Below are 16,826 nucleotides of genomic sequence, written 5' to 3' on the forward strand. Positions count from 1 at the left end.
TTGAGTAGTTTCAGAATGAACTTCTGATGTTAATATGAATTTGTAACCATAGACGCATCACTATTTTTAAAGTTTCTTTTGTCAATAAATTGGTATAATTTATAACATAAAATGATTTCAGACTGAATAACGAGAAGAATATTGTGAGTGTTAGTGTGATTCATAGTGATTAATTTTATTTTATTTTATTTCTATATATATTTCTAAAGCCAATTTTCAAATGCATTTTGATTAGATTCTGTATTTTCCATTTGCACTCAGTTGCCTGACAGACGCGAGCTTTATCTTCCAGTTCCCTGATCGATATTACTGAATGATTTTACTTTAATTAAACATCGTAGCTTTTTTTGCCTCTGCAGAAACCTTTATTGTTGGCTTGATGGTAAAAAAATTCTGATCAACATTTTTCTTTCAGTTAAGTTATTTCTAACATTACCCTGTAGATAAGAAAATTGTATTTTTGGTAATACTACATCTCCGGCATCTCAGGTTTGATCCTGAGCTTAAGTGCTGGCTGTGTGGAGCTTGCATGTTTTCTCTGTGACTGTGCGGCTTACTCCCAGATGTTCCAGTTTTCCCTCGCGTCCCAATGATGCACTGGTAGGCTAATTGGCTACTGTAATTTGTTGGTACACAAAAATGCTGGAGAAACTCAGCGGGTGCAGCAGCATCTAAGGAGCGAAGGAAATAGGCAACGTTTCGGGCCCAAACCCTTCTTCAGACCGTTCTTCTTCGGCCCAAAACGTTGCCTATTTCCTTCGCTCCATAGATGCTGCTGCACCCGCTGAGTTTCTCCAGCATTTTTGTGCACCTTCGATTTTCCAGCATCTGCAGTTCCTTCTTAAATACTGTAATTTGTTCCTTACTTAAGGGAGAAGCAAGGGAATTTGGGGGAGGTTAATAGGCATGTGAGCGAATAAGTTACTAAGATATGTGAAGGCTCACTGGAACGATGAGAAACTATATTCTGCACTCTGGTATTTGTCACTTTGCTTTGCCTTTTGTTCTTATGTTTAGCTCAATTGTACTTGTAGATCATATAATCTGATTTGATTGTAAAGCATACAAAGAAAAGCTTTTCACTGTACCTTGGTGCACATGATAATATACCTAATTAACCTAAGGTTCTGCGTGCCTCTGTGCTAGTTGGTCTGCTTGGTCACATAGGCAGTACAGTGGGGCAGCTGGTGGAGGAGCTCCTCACAGCACCAGAGACCCGGGTACGATCCTGACCTCGGGTGCTGTCTGTGTGCAGTTTGTACGTTCTCCCTTTGATTTCCTCCGGGTGCTCTCACATCCCGAAGATGTGTTGGTATGTAGGTTAATTGGCCCTTTGTAAATTGCCCCTAGTGTGTCGGGAATGGATGAGAACATGGGATAACATAGAGTTGGTGTGAATGGGTGATCGATGGTCAGCATGGATTCAGTGGGCCAAAGAGCCTCTTTCCATGTTGTATCTCTAAATTAAATTAAAAATAATAATTGGTGTTGCGTTAGGGACTGAAATTGGCATTGGACCAGCATTGGATTAGTGGTTCTATTATATGAATGATCTGGCGCAGCTAACTCTGTCATTTAACATTACTATTGGTTAAATGTTTATACTTTTGAAAAATGTATGTACCTTATGGTTGATTTGCAGGTCGAAGTCCCATTATAGCAAAAATAAATATTGTATAGGGTTAATCCCGAGCATTGTAAAATGTTAAATGAAAATGTGTTCTTCAGTAAAGATTTAAAAACATAAAATTCCTCAATTTTTAGCAATATAATTGGGGGCTTTATTGATTCACATAAATCAGACTTCCATTAGCTTCCTCTGTGAGGATTTTACTTTTGGAATGTCTGCAATTTAGAAATTAGAAATTGAAATAATGACTTCATGGGATGTAATGTTTCTGTCTGATAACAATCGTTTCCGTGGGAGATGTGAATAGAATTTTAACCCGGTTCCCAGGATGGAAAAAATCCAATTTTCTAGAGAAATGTATTGAAACAGATCCTAAATATATCAAATGCACACAAATAATCTTGTGTAAGAGTGCTGACAGCATGTCCTGTTTTGCCTGTATTAGAGACGTCTATTGAAAACTGGGGAGTAAAAGTATGCGTTTTGGATGTAAAAGAATTGTGATCTGTGTATCTTGCATTGAAAACTAATGGTGTTGCATCAATTACTGCCCAGTTTCATATCTTTAGAAATAAAAAGATAAAATCAAGACATAGTTTATTGTTAGTATTTTGGAGCATCAATGAACTGAAAAATCAAGGGAAGGGAAAAATGGAAATTGACAGTTAATCATTTATTTTTTTTTTACTACCAGAGCAGGTGGTTGTGATAGCTAACGTAGACCAGTTGAAATCAAATACTTGAGACTGTCAAATAATACCTGTCATAACCTCCTGCTCAAAAATATCTTTAGTACCATCATCTTTCATTTCACTTCTTTCTCTTCACCAAAATGTAATGATAATTTTCAAGCCATATTACTATCGAACCGCCAGTAACCTTCATTACAAAGATGATTGAGATGCTTAATTCTTGTATTCAAAATTATTTAAGTTGCAAGTAAAAACCAGCCCAACAAGGACTGGAAAATGCGCATTTTTTATTCAGCAGTTGAATGCTATGTTGCTGTGGGTAAGTTTGTTCATGAATTTCTGTGCTCGGCAATGAACAGGCACTGATGATTCTTTTTGGGTGAAACAAAGTTTGAAGGAACATACAAAATGGAATCATTTGGGGCTTGTATGGATTCATTACACCAGGCATGAAGGTTAAGTTGGTGATGAACCAAGCCCTGTTATTTCACAGAATCTTGACGTCCCAATCCTTTCAGTTTGACTTATTAATGGAGTCTGAGATGGCAAGTAAAAATCTGATGTCTGGGATTATTTTCCCTTTGCTCCAGCTAGTCCAGTGATCTATTATCTTACATGTTAAAATGAACCAGACTGAACAAATGGCAATAGGTCCCTTCCACACTCTTATTTGCAAATGTTGTAAGTTGAGCTACTTAATCGCCATCATCTGAGGTATTAATAACCACTGCATAATCTTGCATAAGTGGAATATCCCAAAGCGCTGGAGTAAATCAGCAGATTGCAGCTTCTCTAGAGGAGTTGTACAGATGAGTTTTTGGGCCAGGACTCAGACATAAAATGTATTAAACTACAGGGTAATGTTAGAAATGTTAAATAAAAGTGTTGGAGTATATTAATAGGAGTAACATCCACTAGTCTGGGAAATATGCAAGTCTAAGACAACCAAAGGTCTGATGGTGCTGGATTATCAGAGTTTTATAGTAAACCTTTAGTCATTCTTTGTTGCTCTTATATTCTGTCCATTGTTCTGATCTGCTACTCATCTCTAGTCAATAGCCTCCTTTATCTTTCTTACCATCTTTTAACTTGTGGCGAGTCCTTGCCAGGGATTATTTTTTGCACATTTGCACATTTTCAGAAGCCTGCGTTTGTTTGTTCATTCATTCTGGTTAAGGCGCTGTGCACACGGCAGCCAGCCTACAGTCAATTGTCTTTGTCTTCTTTTTTCCTCACTTTTAATTTAATTTTAATTTCAAGTTTTCGTGTACCTTGTGTGTTGTGACTGACTGTTTTCTGACCAATTTCCCTCCATGGTTGAATAAAGTTTTATCGTATCTTAGTTTACTGTAATTCAACCTAAAATGAAACTGATTTGTCTTTCATTAAAGTGTTATGCCACCTGGTGGTTAAAATTAGAAACAATTAATAAATTACAGACTGCCTATAAAGTAAGAAATTAGTGTGCGTTCCCTTTATTCTGAATCCTTTAGTCTAAAAAGGGGTTCCCACCCGAAATGTCACCTATTCCTTTTCTCTAGAGATGCTGCCTGACCTGCTGATTAACTATAGCCCTTTGTGCCTTTTTTGTAAACTAACACTTGCCAGTCCTTGTTTCTAAAACAAAACTATATTGATTAGTGTGTAGGAAGGAACTGCAGATGCTGGTTTAAACTGAAGAGACACAAAAAGCTGGAGTAACTCAGCGGGACAGACAGCTTCTCTGGAGAGAAGGGAAGGGTGACGTTTCAGGTTGAGACCCTTCTTCAGAACTGCAGATGTTGGTTTATGCCGAAGATAGACACAAAGTGCTTGAATAAACCAGCGGGTCAGGCAGCATCTTTAGAAAAAAAGAATAGGAGACGCCATGCACTGGCACCAGCAGGCCCTCGCTCTGCCTCTCGCAGCTGTGGGTCTCGTTCACCTTGATCTGCACAAGGAAGATGGGTCCTACCCAGGGCCGCCTTAAGCCGATTGGACTGATTGCTCCCAATTGGACCCCGCGCCAGAGTAATCTACTCTCGGCTCAGGTAGATCTACCCTGGGGAGAGAGGGGAGAGAGGGTGGAGGGGGAAGAAAGGGGTAGAGGGAGAGGTGGGTCGTTCCCTCACGGTCCTGGGTAAGTGCTCCCACCCCTCCAGTCGCTGTGCTTCACGCACACAGCCCCGGCTCCTCCTCTCTCTCCCCGGGAAAACGCGGTGAACAATACAGGGAGGGCCAGGCCAGTGGTTGGAGCAACGTTTACAAACCTCGGCCTCAGCTCACACCCATCCGCCCGGACCCCGGCATCCACTCCTGCCGCCGACCCTCTCCCTCCTCTCCTCCCTTTCTATCCCTCCCTTTCCTTCTCCTTCCCTCCCTCTTTCCTCTCTCTCTTTTCCCTTCTCTCCTTTCGCCATTCTTTCTCTCCTTCCTCTCTCTTCTCCCTTCTCCCATTCCGTCCCTCCCTTCTTTCTCTCCTTCCCTCCCCTTTTTCTCTTCTTTCTCTACTTCCCTCACTCCCTTCTCTCCCTCCCTCCCTTCTCTCCCTCCCTCCCTTCTCTCCCTCCCTCCCTTCTTCCCTCCCTTCCTCCTCCTCTCCTTCCCTCCCACACACACATAACGCACAGACAACTAACATATACACATCACGCACAGACAACTAACACACACACACACGCACGCACAACATTTAATGCCTGGACATTTTTCGCCAAATAGTTATTGGTTTTCCAAGATCTAGTTAATTAAAATTTTCTTTTTTCATTTCGCAGTCACTAAAACAAGTGGTATTGTAACTATGTACTTTTCAGAGGTGATCTACATTTTTTTGTTACTTGTAGGCTTACATGCATGCAATTTTATATTTAAAAAGTAGCTTCATTAACTCGCAGGCACTTTTTAAGCGCACATTTTGATTACTTTCCATTCTACCATAGAGATATAAAGTCTATAATAGACTTTATTTGTATTTCTATGATTCTACAGACCTTGGCTGGGAACCTGGGGCTCACCAAAATTGTTCCCAATTGGGCCCCGCACCTCCTAAGGCCGGACCTGGTCCTACCCAAAACATCACATATCCATGTTCTCCAGAGATGCTACCTGAGTTACTCATGCACTTTGTCTTTTATAGTTTTGTTTTAGATGAGATTCAGCTAAGCCTAGAAAACTGGAATTTAATAAACAAACTTGGACTATATTCTTGTTAGCATAAATTTAGTTTACAAAAAGATAAAAGGAATGCAAATATTTAATGTAGCCATCTAAAAAGGTTGTAGACGCACATTAAGTAGTAATTTTCCACAAGTGTATGTAAGTTTGAAGAAGTACTAATTGAATTGCTTCACCAAACAGCTGGCACATCTATGATGTATGATTTTATATTCATTTTGTGAAGGTATGAAGCATTACAATAATTTAAAGTGACACAGAAATATATGCTTCAGCATAATTTAAGGGAGCGAGGTGCCTCAAGCATGCTCACTTCACGGGTGCTAAATTGCTTTTTGTTGCATAATCAAAAATGAAATAAGTGCTTGGCAGTGTTGACAAGATTTATAGCTGATGTTTTGTTTTGGCAGTGTCTAGTTTTGAGAAGGCAAGAGCAACAGCTCTTTTGAAGCAAGCAAGTGAAACGTGGCAATAAGTTTAATAAAGATCAGAAATTAAAAACCTAAATTCTGTTTTGAAGAAAAAAACAAGAAATGTATTGAGAAATAGTGTGGTTCGCTGCAGACTTCGTAGTATTTTTGGCATGAAGATGGTTAAGCAATTGATTCTGAGCTGTAAACGAGCACTTCTGTAAAAGGAACCTCCTGACTCAGTGCATTTTGTTCAACCGTGTAAGCCTTCCTATTTGGTTGTGCACTGCAGTACACCAGTTGCTGTTTTACTGAGTGACAGCTTCTCTTATTTTAGTGGGAAAACAAACAGCTGAAGGCTGCCATCTAGAGCAAACTATAGAGTGTTACCACTAGAGTGGGTGATGTTTAGTGTTGAGCCCCTTCAGACGAAGAACTTCAGACTTTCCCAGTTATCAATAAACGTCTCTAATACAAGCAAAACAGGACATGCTGTCAGCACCTTTATACAAGATTATTTGTGTGCATTTTATATATTTACGATCTGTTTCAATACATTTCACTAGAAAATTGGATTTTTTCCATCCTGGGAATCGGGTTAAAATTCCAGCTTTTTGTGTCTATCTTTGGTGTAAACCCACATCTGCAGTTTCTTCCTACACGTACAGATTATGTGATTTCAAAACATTCTATTTATTCAATTTTAACGTCTTAAAATTGATTAATGGCTCTCTGTTTATGAATAATTGGGATGGATGTCACACACAATTTTTGAAAGGCTGTTCAGCTGAGTTTGTTTTTCTTTAAATGTACAAGTTGCACTGTGGGAGAACCAGCATTTACATTGTTAGAGCAGCTATTTATATTTTGGGTATTAAAGTGAGCCCCAAGTGCCTACCCAGATGAGGGCTAAGAATCCTATGTACCTTAATGACAATAAAGAGTTCCCTTGCAATCCTCGCCAATATTTGTTCGTCAGCCAACATCATCAAAACACGATATCATTTCCCATGTCTCTTGACTGTTTTTCAGATCTTGCTGCCTGTAAAATTAATTGCAGCCAATTTGTACGCACAGTATTTACTGCAATTCCAATCTAATTCTTCTGCTATGAACGTAGAGAGTAGTTTGAAGGGTGTGAACTGTGGACATCGCGTTCACTGGAATAGAACTAGATTTTAGAATTGTCCAGCAGCTCTGGTTTTCATTTTCACCACAGAATTCAATGCTAAAGTGGTGATATTTCTTGGCTCGTGAAATAAATAAGCAAGGTTGGATGAAGAACGCATTGCATTGTGAACAATTGTTCCTTTCCCCATGTTGGAATTTCCCTTGCGGTTATCAGAAGTTAACACTGTCCCGATTTGTCATCCACAGTTGTGCATTCCTTAGTAGGCCACCAGATTAGCTCATTTGATTTAAAAATGAGCTCAGATTTTTAATATCATCAGTGAAATATAGTACTGAGCTTTTATGCCCCTATTTAGGCTTAAGAAAAGAAACTTAAAACTGAGTTTGGCCACAACTATTTTTATAGAAAGCAAATAAAGAAAGCTTTTCTAGATTTGTTTTATGAACCATGGACTGTTTTGGAAGAATGGGCTGAAAGATGGCAGATGGAGTTTAATGCTGATAAGTGTGAGGTGCTACATCTTGGCAGGACAAATCAAATTAGGACGTACATGGTAAATGGTAGCGAATTGAGGAATGCAGTTGAACAGAGGGATCTAGGAATAACTGTGCATAGTTCCCTGAAGGTGGAATCTCATGTAGATAGGGTGGTAAAGAAAGCTTTTGGTATGCTAGCCTTTATAAATCAGAGCATTGAGTATAGAAGTTGGGATGTAATGTTAAAATTGTACAAGGCATTGGTGAGACCAATTCTGGAGTATGGTGTACAATTTTGGTCGCCCAATTATAGGAAGGATGTCAACAAAATAGAGAGCGTACAGAGGAGATTTACTAGAATGTTGCCTGGGTTTCAGCAACTAAGTTACAGAGAAAGGTTGAATAAGTTGGGTCTTTATTCTCTGGAGCGCAGAAAGTTAAGGGGGGACTTGATAGAGGTCTTTAAAATGATGAAAGGGATAGACAGAGTTGATGTGGACAAGCTTTTCCCATTGAGAGTAGGGAAGATTCAAACAAGAGGACATGACTTCAGAATTAAGGGACAGAAGTTTAAGAGGTAACATGAGGGGGAACTTCTTTACTCAGAGAGTGGTAGCTGTGTGGAATGAGCTTCCAGTGGAAGTGTTGGAGGCAGGTTCGATTTTATCATTTAAAAATAAATTGGATAGGTATATGGATGGGAAAGGAATGGAGGGTTATGGTCTGAGTGCAGGTAGATGGGACTAGGGGAAAATAATTGTTCGGCACGGACTTATAGGGCCGAGATGGCCTGTTTCTCCCCCGATGTTGGGGGAAGTCCAGGACAAGGGGTCACAGCTTAAGGATAAGGGTGAAATCCTTTAAAACCGAGATGAGAAGAACTTTTTTCACACAGAGAGTGGTGAATCTCTGGAACTCTCTGCCGCAGAGGGTAGTCAAGGCCAGTTCATTGGCTATATTTAAGAGGGAGTTAGATGTGCCCCTTGTGGCTAAGGGGATCAGGGGGTATGGAGAGAAGGCAGGTATGGGATACTGAGTTGGATGATCAGCCATGATCATATTGAATGGCGGTGCAGGCTCGAAGGGCCTAATGGCCTGCTCCTGCACCTAATTACTATGTTTCTATGTTTCCGTGCTGTAATTGTTATATGGTTATATAGTTAGTCTGTTGTCATTGATATAAATTATTCTGGTTGAATGCTTTACAGTAGAAGCATAGAAAAATAGGTGCAGGAGTAGGCCATTCGGCCCTTCGAGCCAGTGCCACCATTCGATATAATCATAGCTGATCATCTAAAATCAGTACCCCATTCCTGCTTTTTCCCACATCCATTGATTCCTTTAGCCCTAAGAGCTAAATCTAACTCCTCTTGAAAACATCCAGTGAATTGGCCTCCACTGCCTTCTGTGGCAGAAAATTCCACAGATTCGCAACTCTCTTGAGTATCTTTGCTTGCTGATGGCTAGTTTGGGATAGGGCAGGGACATGGAGCTTCAGACCTCATCAAATGCACACCAAGGCTGAATTATGGAGCTGAGCTGAGAGTGATTTGCCTTGACTTCAAGGCAGCGTTTAAGAATCTAGAAATCCTGGTAAAATTGAAGTACGATTGAAATGGTTCCTGTGCTTCACAATGGTCACAGTTCTTGGAAATTCAACACCCCAGCATCAGAACAATACTGCTGAAGAATGACTGAACAATGTTCGTTTACGTTTTTTTGAATTAATCAGGATGAATGAGGGGTATTTTGCCATGTTTTATTAAATTACTCTTCCTACTGTTTCCCCTTCCTTCCCTAATTCTCTTGTAAAATTGTGTTGATGCAGAAATAACAACATTCCAGCTCCCATCGATAAGTTTGATGGTAATGTCATGGAAATGTTGAAACATTGAATAATGTTTTTCCTCATTTCTGCTACTTTCAGTTATGTACTATTATTTATTTTTAAGCCATCTGTCTGCAAAATTGCAGTTCCAGTTTCTAGTTCATTGGCTATATTTAAGAGGGAGTTAGATGTGGCCCTTGTGGCTAAGGGGATCAGGGGGTATGGAGAGAAGGCAGGTACGGGATACTGAGTTGGATGATCAGCCATGATCATATTGAATTGCGGTGCAGGCTCGAAGGGCCGAATGGCCTACTCCTGCACCTAATTTCTATGTTTCTATGTTAGTGTGTTAATGTACATCTGGCTTTTCCTCTTCAAATCATGCTCTTTGTAAAATGCAAATATAACTTCACTTCAGGAAGATAACATTGCCGCATTGTAAGTGGCTTCTAATTTTTGGGTGTGCTTCTGAAATCTACCAACCATGAATCTATCAACCATGTGTTCTGACTGCAGAAAAGCACTCTGTGATTCATGAATTGAAATCTGTGAATTGGATTTCTTTGAAAGAGACGGCAGTAGAATTTCTGCCCTACAGTGCCAGAAACCCAGGTTCGATCATGACCACGAGTGTTGTCTGTGCGGAGTTTGTACATGCTCCCTGTGACCACATGGATTTTCTCCAGGTGCTCCGTCCGGTTTCCTCCTCCACTCCAAAGACAACAGGTTTGTTTGGTTTGTTGGTTAATTGGATCCTTAAAATTGTGAATTGCCCCCAGTGTGTAAGATAATGCTAGTGCCGCCACAGTGAACCAAATACCTGTTTTTGCACTATCGTTAAAATCTAAAATAATAATAATATATTTTATTGTCATTGCACATAAGCGCAACGAGATTTGGTTTGCAGCTTCCATCCGATGTCATAACATAAATAACTAATAAAATTTAGATTTAGATACCCCGAGAACATGGATTGTAAAGTAATGGTAAAATAAAGTATACCAGGCAAGGATAAAAGTCGGTTTTATTATTGTCCTTTAAATCTGCCATTAATTAAAACTTTCACTGATCCAAAATAATTTAAAAACCATTTTAACGAAAAATTATACTGATCGCCTTAAATGCTTTATGATCACATTAACCTGGGCTTGTAATTAAACAAAGAATTTGGGTTAAGCGCTACCATATCTATTAGATCCAGATATCTTTTGATAACATGATAACTATTCAGAGTTTGGAACAAAGACTCCTGTCACGGTCAGCTGCACATCCTTGGCAAAAATAACTGTTTTTAGCAGCAGATGGAATATGCACAAAATGCTGGAGTAACTCAGCGGATTGGACAGCATCTCCTGAACATAGGAATAGGTAACATTTTGGGTCTGAAGAAGGATTCCTTTATCTCCAGAAATGCTGCCTGACCCGCATTTACTCCAGCATCTACAGTTTCTTCTGATACAGATGGTATACAGTGTATTCAGAAAGTATTCAGACCCCTTCACTTTTTCCACATTTTGTTAACGTTACTGCCTCATTCTAAAATTGATTTAAAACAAAATTTTCACACCAATCTACACAAAATACAACTTGATTGGAGTCCGCCAGTGGTAAATTAAATTGATTGGACATGATTTGGAAAGGCACACGCCTGTCTATATAAGGTCCCACAGTTGACAGTGCATGTCAGAGCAATAACCAAGCCATAAAGACGAAGGAATTGTCCGTAGACGACCGAGACAGGATTGTTCTGAGACACAGATCTGGGGAAGGGTATAAAACAATTTCTGCAGCATTGCAGGTCCCGAAGAACACAGTGGCCTTCGTCATTCTTAAATGGAAGAATTTTGGAACCACCAGGACTCTACATAGAGCTGGCCGCCCGGCCAAACTGAGCAATCGGGGGAGAAGGGCCTTGGTCTGGGAGGTGACCAAGAACCCGACGGTCACTCTGACAGAGCTCCAGAGTTCCCCTGTGGAGATGGGAGAACCTTCCAGAAGGACATCTATATCTGTAGCACTCCACCAATCAGGCCTTTATGGTAGAGTGGCCAGACAGAAGCCACTACTCAGTAAAAGGCACATGACAGCCCGCTTGGAGTTTGCCAAAAGGCACCTAAACAGGATTCTCTGGTCTGATGAAACCAAGATTGAACTCTTTGGCCTGAATACCATGTGTCACATCTGGAGGAAACCAGGCACCGCTCATCACCTGGCCAATACTATACCTATGGTGAAGCATGGTGGTGGCAGCATCATGCTGTGGGGGTGTTTTTCAGTGGCAGGAACTGGGAGTCTAGTCAGGGTCAAGGGAAAAATGAACAGAGCAAAGTACAGAGAGATCCTTGATGAAAACCTGCTCCAGAGCGTTCTGGACCTCAGACTGGGGTGGAGGTTCACCTTCCAACAGGACCACGACCCAAAGCACACAGCCAAGACAATGCAGGAGCGTATTCGTGACAAGTCTGTGAATGTCCTTGAGTGGCTTAGCCAGAGCCCGAACATCACTGGAGGGACCTGAAAATCGCTGTGCATCGACGCTCCCCATTCAACCTGACAGAGCTTGAGAGGATCTACAGAGAAGAATGGGAGAAAGTACCCAAATACAGGCGTGCCAAGCTTGTAGCGTCATACCCAAGAAGACATGAGGTTGTAATCGCTGCCAAAGGTGCCTCGACAAAGAACTGAGTAAAGGGTCTGAATACTTTTGTAAATATATTTCAATTTTTTTTTTAAATTACTTTGCAAAAATTTCTAAACGCCTGTTTTCGCTTTTTGATTATGGGGTATTGTGTGTAGATTGATGAAAAAAAAGAATAATTTGATCCTTTTTAGAATAAGGCTGTAACGTAACATAATGTGGAAAAAGTGAAGGGGTCTGAATACTTCTGAATGCCCTGTATGCACCCTCTTAACTTTTGAAAGATCAAATACATTATTGATTATATAATTTGTAGTAATGTGTTGACATCTCCTGCCTCATTCGTAATTATTCACATATCAGCACATCATTCTGTAAATTTAAGTGCATGTTCAATTGCACTTGTACTATCATTTTGGTAATTTGTGTAATGAACCAATGATCTTTCAAAAAAAGATCCTCTGCTTTGTGATTTCTATTTACATCTGCCGTCCCTCATCTAATGCTGACCTATCATGGCAAGCAATTTGATTACTACTTCAGCAAGGGTATTACATATCAGCTAATGATCATAAGGAATGTTGTTCCACGTATTTTACAGACACTGCTCTTTCGTCGGTTTTGTATGACACTTGCTCACACCTCAGGCTGAATTTCAATCATAGGTTTTTGTAATATCAGTTGCAAGTCTTTAATAGCTTATGTGAAGTTATGTTCTTCTTTTTTCATTTCCCCGTTTATATATTTCTGAGAAAGTAATTCCATCTGTATCGTTGGGGGAAAAACAGTCTCAAAGTATTCCTCCCACCCAAGATGCATTAATCAAAAATAATGTGTGTGGAAGAAAAATCGGGGTGGTTTCTAAGTCTCAAATATTAAAAATGATGTGTGATTGGACACCTTTATAATAAACAGATTTAACTAAAGCTTGCAAATAAGTCAAGGGTGCAAACAATTCTAGTCCGAGTCAGTGACTAGGATTGTCTCATGCACTGGAATCCATCTCTGGTTTGCATAAACCAGTATGAGGAATGCTAATTCTAATACAATGAATGATTTTCGTGCTATTGCATCACAGCCTCTTCAGTTTAGAGAGAGAGCATAGAAAGAGGCCCTTCAGCCCACTGAGTTCATGCCAACCATTGATCACCCATGCACTTTTGTTCTATGTTATCCCACTTTCTCATCCTCTCCAATTACACAAGGGACAATTTACAAAGTCCGATTAACCACATTTCTTTGGGATTGGGACGGAAACCTACGGGGTCGCTGGGACAACGTGCAATCTCTACACAGGCAACACTCAAGGTCAGGATCGAACCTGGGTCTCTGGCGAGGTGAGGCAGCAGCTCTACCACTGTGCCACTCTGTTTTAAACTGTTCTGTCTTCTCTTGTCACTTTCTGGGTCCATGTCTTGGCATGGATAATAAACACTACATACTGTTCTGTTGGTGTGAAAATGTGTATGTCAGTGCTCTATTTTTGGAGGAAGCTGCACAGCTTCTATTGTCCTCCTTTCTTCAGCACCACCCCATTGGTCACGTCTTGTTGATCAAAACGTCCCATTCTTCAGCAACCAAGGGCATTACTTTTATCTCATCAGTTACCAAACCAAACCAATTAGTATCCAGTTCCGTCTGCCTTCCTTCCTCTTTTCATAAAATCATAATACAAACCATTTCAATTTATTTCCAGCATTTAAATCTTTAAAGCCTTTGCACTCTAATCCAACAAATATACATACAGAATTGAAACAGTCGTAATTCTGATCCACTCTGGGCAAAACACAAAGATGGAGTTGATTTTTAATGACAGTCTCGTACATTAAAATACTATTGCTGCTGTATTATCTAAAACTGGATAGGGTTTTTGTTGCAGCATTTTAATTTATAGCATTTAGTTAAAGATAAATACAGTGCCCTCCATAATGTTTGGGACAAAGACCCATCATTTATTTATTTGCCTCTGTACTCCACAATTTGAGATTTGTAATAGAAAAAAATTACATGTGGTTAAAGTGCATATTGTCAGATTTTAATAAAAGGTATTTTTATACATTTTGGTTTCACCATGTAGAAATTACAGCAGTGTTTATACATAGTCCCCACATTTCAGGGCACCAAAACGTTTGGGACACAGCAATATCATGTAAATGAAAGTAGTATTTTGTTGCATATTCTTTGCATGCAATGACTGCTTGAAGTTTGCGATTCATGGACATCATCAGTTGCTGGGTGTCTTATCTAGTGATGCTCTGCCAGACTTGTATAGCAGCCATCTTTAGCCTATGCTTGTTTTGGGGGCTAGTCCCCTTCAGTTTTCTCTTCAGCATATAAAAGGCATGCTCAATTGGATTCAGATCGGGTGATTGACTTAGCCACTCAAGAATTGACGATTTTTTAGCTTTGAAAAACTTGCTTAAGAAGTATGTTTGGGATCATTGTCTTATTGTAGAATGAACTGCTGGTCAATGAGTTTTGAGGCATTTGTTTGAACTTGAGCAGATAGGATGGATCTATGCACTTCAGAATTCATTACGCTACTACCATCAGCAGTTGTATCATCAATGAAGATAAGTGAAGCCAGTACCTTCAGCAGCCATACATGCCCAGGCCATAACACCACCACCACTGTGTTTTACAGATGAGGTGATATGCTTTGGATCTTGGGCAGTTCCTTCTCTCCTCTATACTTTGCTCTTGCCATCACTCTGACATAAGTTAATCGTCATCTCATCTGTCCACAAGACCTTTTTCCACAACTGTGGTTGCTCTTTTAAGTACTTTGAGGCAAACTGTAAACTGGCCATCCTACTTTTGCGGCTAACCAGTGGTTTGCATCTTGCAGTGTAGCCTCTGTATTTCTGTTCATGAAGTCTTCTGCGGACAGTAGTCATTGACGAATCCACACCTGAAGAGGGTTTCTGATCTGTCGGACAAGTGTTTGGGGATTTTTCTTTATTATAGAGAGACTTCTTCTTCATCAACTGTGGAGGTCTTCCTTGGCCTGCCAGTCCCTTTGCAATTAGTAAGCTCACAAGAGCTCTCTTTCTTCTTAATGATGTTCCAAACCGTTAATTTTGGTTAGCCTAAGGTTTGGCTGATGTCTCTAACAGTTTTATTCGTGTTTCTCAGTCTCATAATGGCTTCTTTGACTTTCATCGGCACAACTTTGGTCCTCATGTTGATAAACAGCAATAAAAGTTTCCAAAGGTGATGAAAAGACTGGAGGAAAGACTAGGTGCTGAGAGCTCTCTTATACCTGCATTAAGGAGGTAATTAAACACACCTGAGCAATTTCAAACACCTGTGAAGCCATGTGTCCCAAACATTATGGTGCCTATTATGGTGTAAACACAGCTGTAATTTCTACATGGTGAAACCAAAATGTATAAAAATAGCCTTTATTAAAATCTAACAATGTGCACTTTAACCACATGTGACTTTTTCTATTACAGACCTCAAATTGTGGAGGCAAAAAAATAAATGATGGGTCTTTGTTCCAAACATTATGGAGGGCACTGTATATAACTTCAATTTTCATGGCATGAGACACTCATTCATCACGTTGGGTATCAAACAATTTCGATCTCTTACTTAATCTTGGTTTAATTTGTCAGTTTTAAAGTTAATTTTGGTTGTTTATCATCAATGCATTTAATCAGTCGTAATTTTTTGTAGTTTAGTTTATTGTCACATGTACCGAGGTACAGTGAAAAGCTTTTGTTACGTACTACCTGGTCAGCAGAAAGGGCGTACATGGTGACGATCGTGCCATCCACAGTGTACAGATACATGATACAAGTTGTAACGTTTAGTGCAAGATAAAGTCTAGTATATTCTGTCTAGCAAGGAGCCTATCACAATGTAACCAAAATCTCCAGCAGAATAATTATTTGATTGAACTTTAGTTCAGTTTAATTTAGTTTAGAGATAGAGCATGGAAACAGGACCTTTGTCCCACCGAGTCAGCGCCGACCAACGATCACTTATTCACACTTGTTCCATCCTACACAGGACAATTTATGCAAGCCAATTCACCGACAAACCTGAGATAGGCACAAAATACTGGAGTAACTCAGCGGGACAGGCAGCATCATTTTGTGTCAAAGATGCTGTCTGTCCCGCTGATTTACTCTAGCATTTTGTATTTATCTTTGGTTTAAACCAGCATCTGCAGTTCCTTCATACACCTACAAACCTGTATGTCTTTACGATGTGGGAGGAAACCGGAGCACCCGGAGAAATCCAACCTGCACGTTTTTGGGATAATGTTTGAGAAAACCGAAGAACCCAGGAAAAAAAAAAACGCAGGTCACAGGGACAACACACACACTCCGCAAGACAGAGCCCTTACCAGGTCACTGTCGCTGTAAGGCAACAATTCCACCACTGTGCTGCCTCAAATTCCAAACATTGCAAACTAAGTTTAAAAAAAATACTCACCATTTGCAAAGCAGAGCAAGAGATACAAAGAGATAACTGGGCTCAAATGTAATCTGCTGATTTTGAGCGAAACCATTTGCGATTAAACAGGATTGTGTTGCACTCGTTTGTTCAAAAGGGCAGAGGAAGAAATTATCCAGCTCATTTAATTCAACACCACATGGAATGGTTAATATCAGCTAATGTGGAGTATGGTAGAGAGGCAGGGACCATGCCCATATTTTGCATGGGAAGCTTACAATCCAGCGGTATGAACATTGATTTCTCTAATTTCAATTAACTCCGTCCGGTATTTCTTCCCTTCTCATCTCGCCCCACTCCCCCACCCTAGTTATCCTGCCAATTCCACTGTTTGCATCCTTGTGTCTTTTTTGTTATCACAGCGGCTGGGGAAGCCAACAATGGGCCATTAGGGGCTCCA

The 16,826-nt window shown here is 40.1% G+C and overlaps 2 protein-coding genes across 2 annotated transcripts in view; one reads left to right on the top strand and one right to left on the bottom strand.

The window, feature by feature from the left end:
* Positions 1 to 16,826, bottom strand: part of LOC129706940 (parvalbumin, thymic-like) — a 181,505-nt gene that overhangs the window by 124,056 nt on the left and 40,623 nt on the right. The window lies entirely within an intron of this gene.
* Positions 1 to 16,826, top strand: part of lmtk2 (lemur tyrosine kinase 2) — a 98,322-nt gene that overhangs the window by 49,117 nt on the left and 32,379 nt on the right. The window lies entirely within an intron of this gene.

Source organism: Leucoraja erinacea, chromosome 20, assembly GCF_028641065.1.
Source record: "Leucoraja erinacea ecotype New England chromosome 20, Leri_hhj_1, whole genome shotgun sequence".
NCBI classification, from domain to species: Eukaryota; Metazoa; Chordata; class Chondrichthyes; order Rajiformes; family Rajidae; genus Leucoraja; species Leucoraja erinaceus.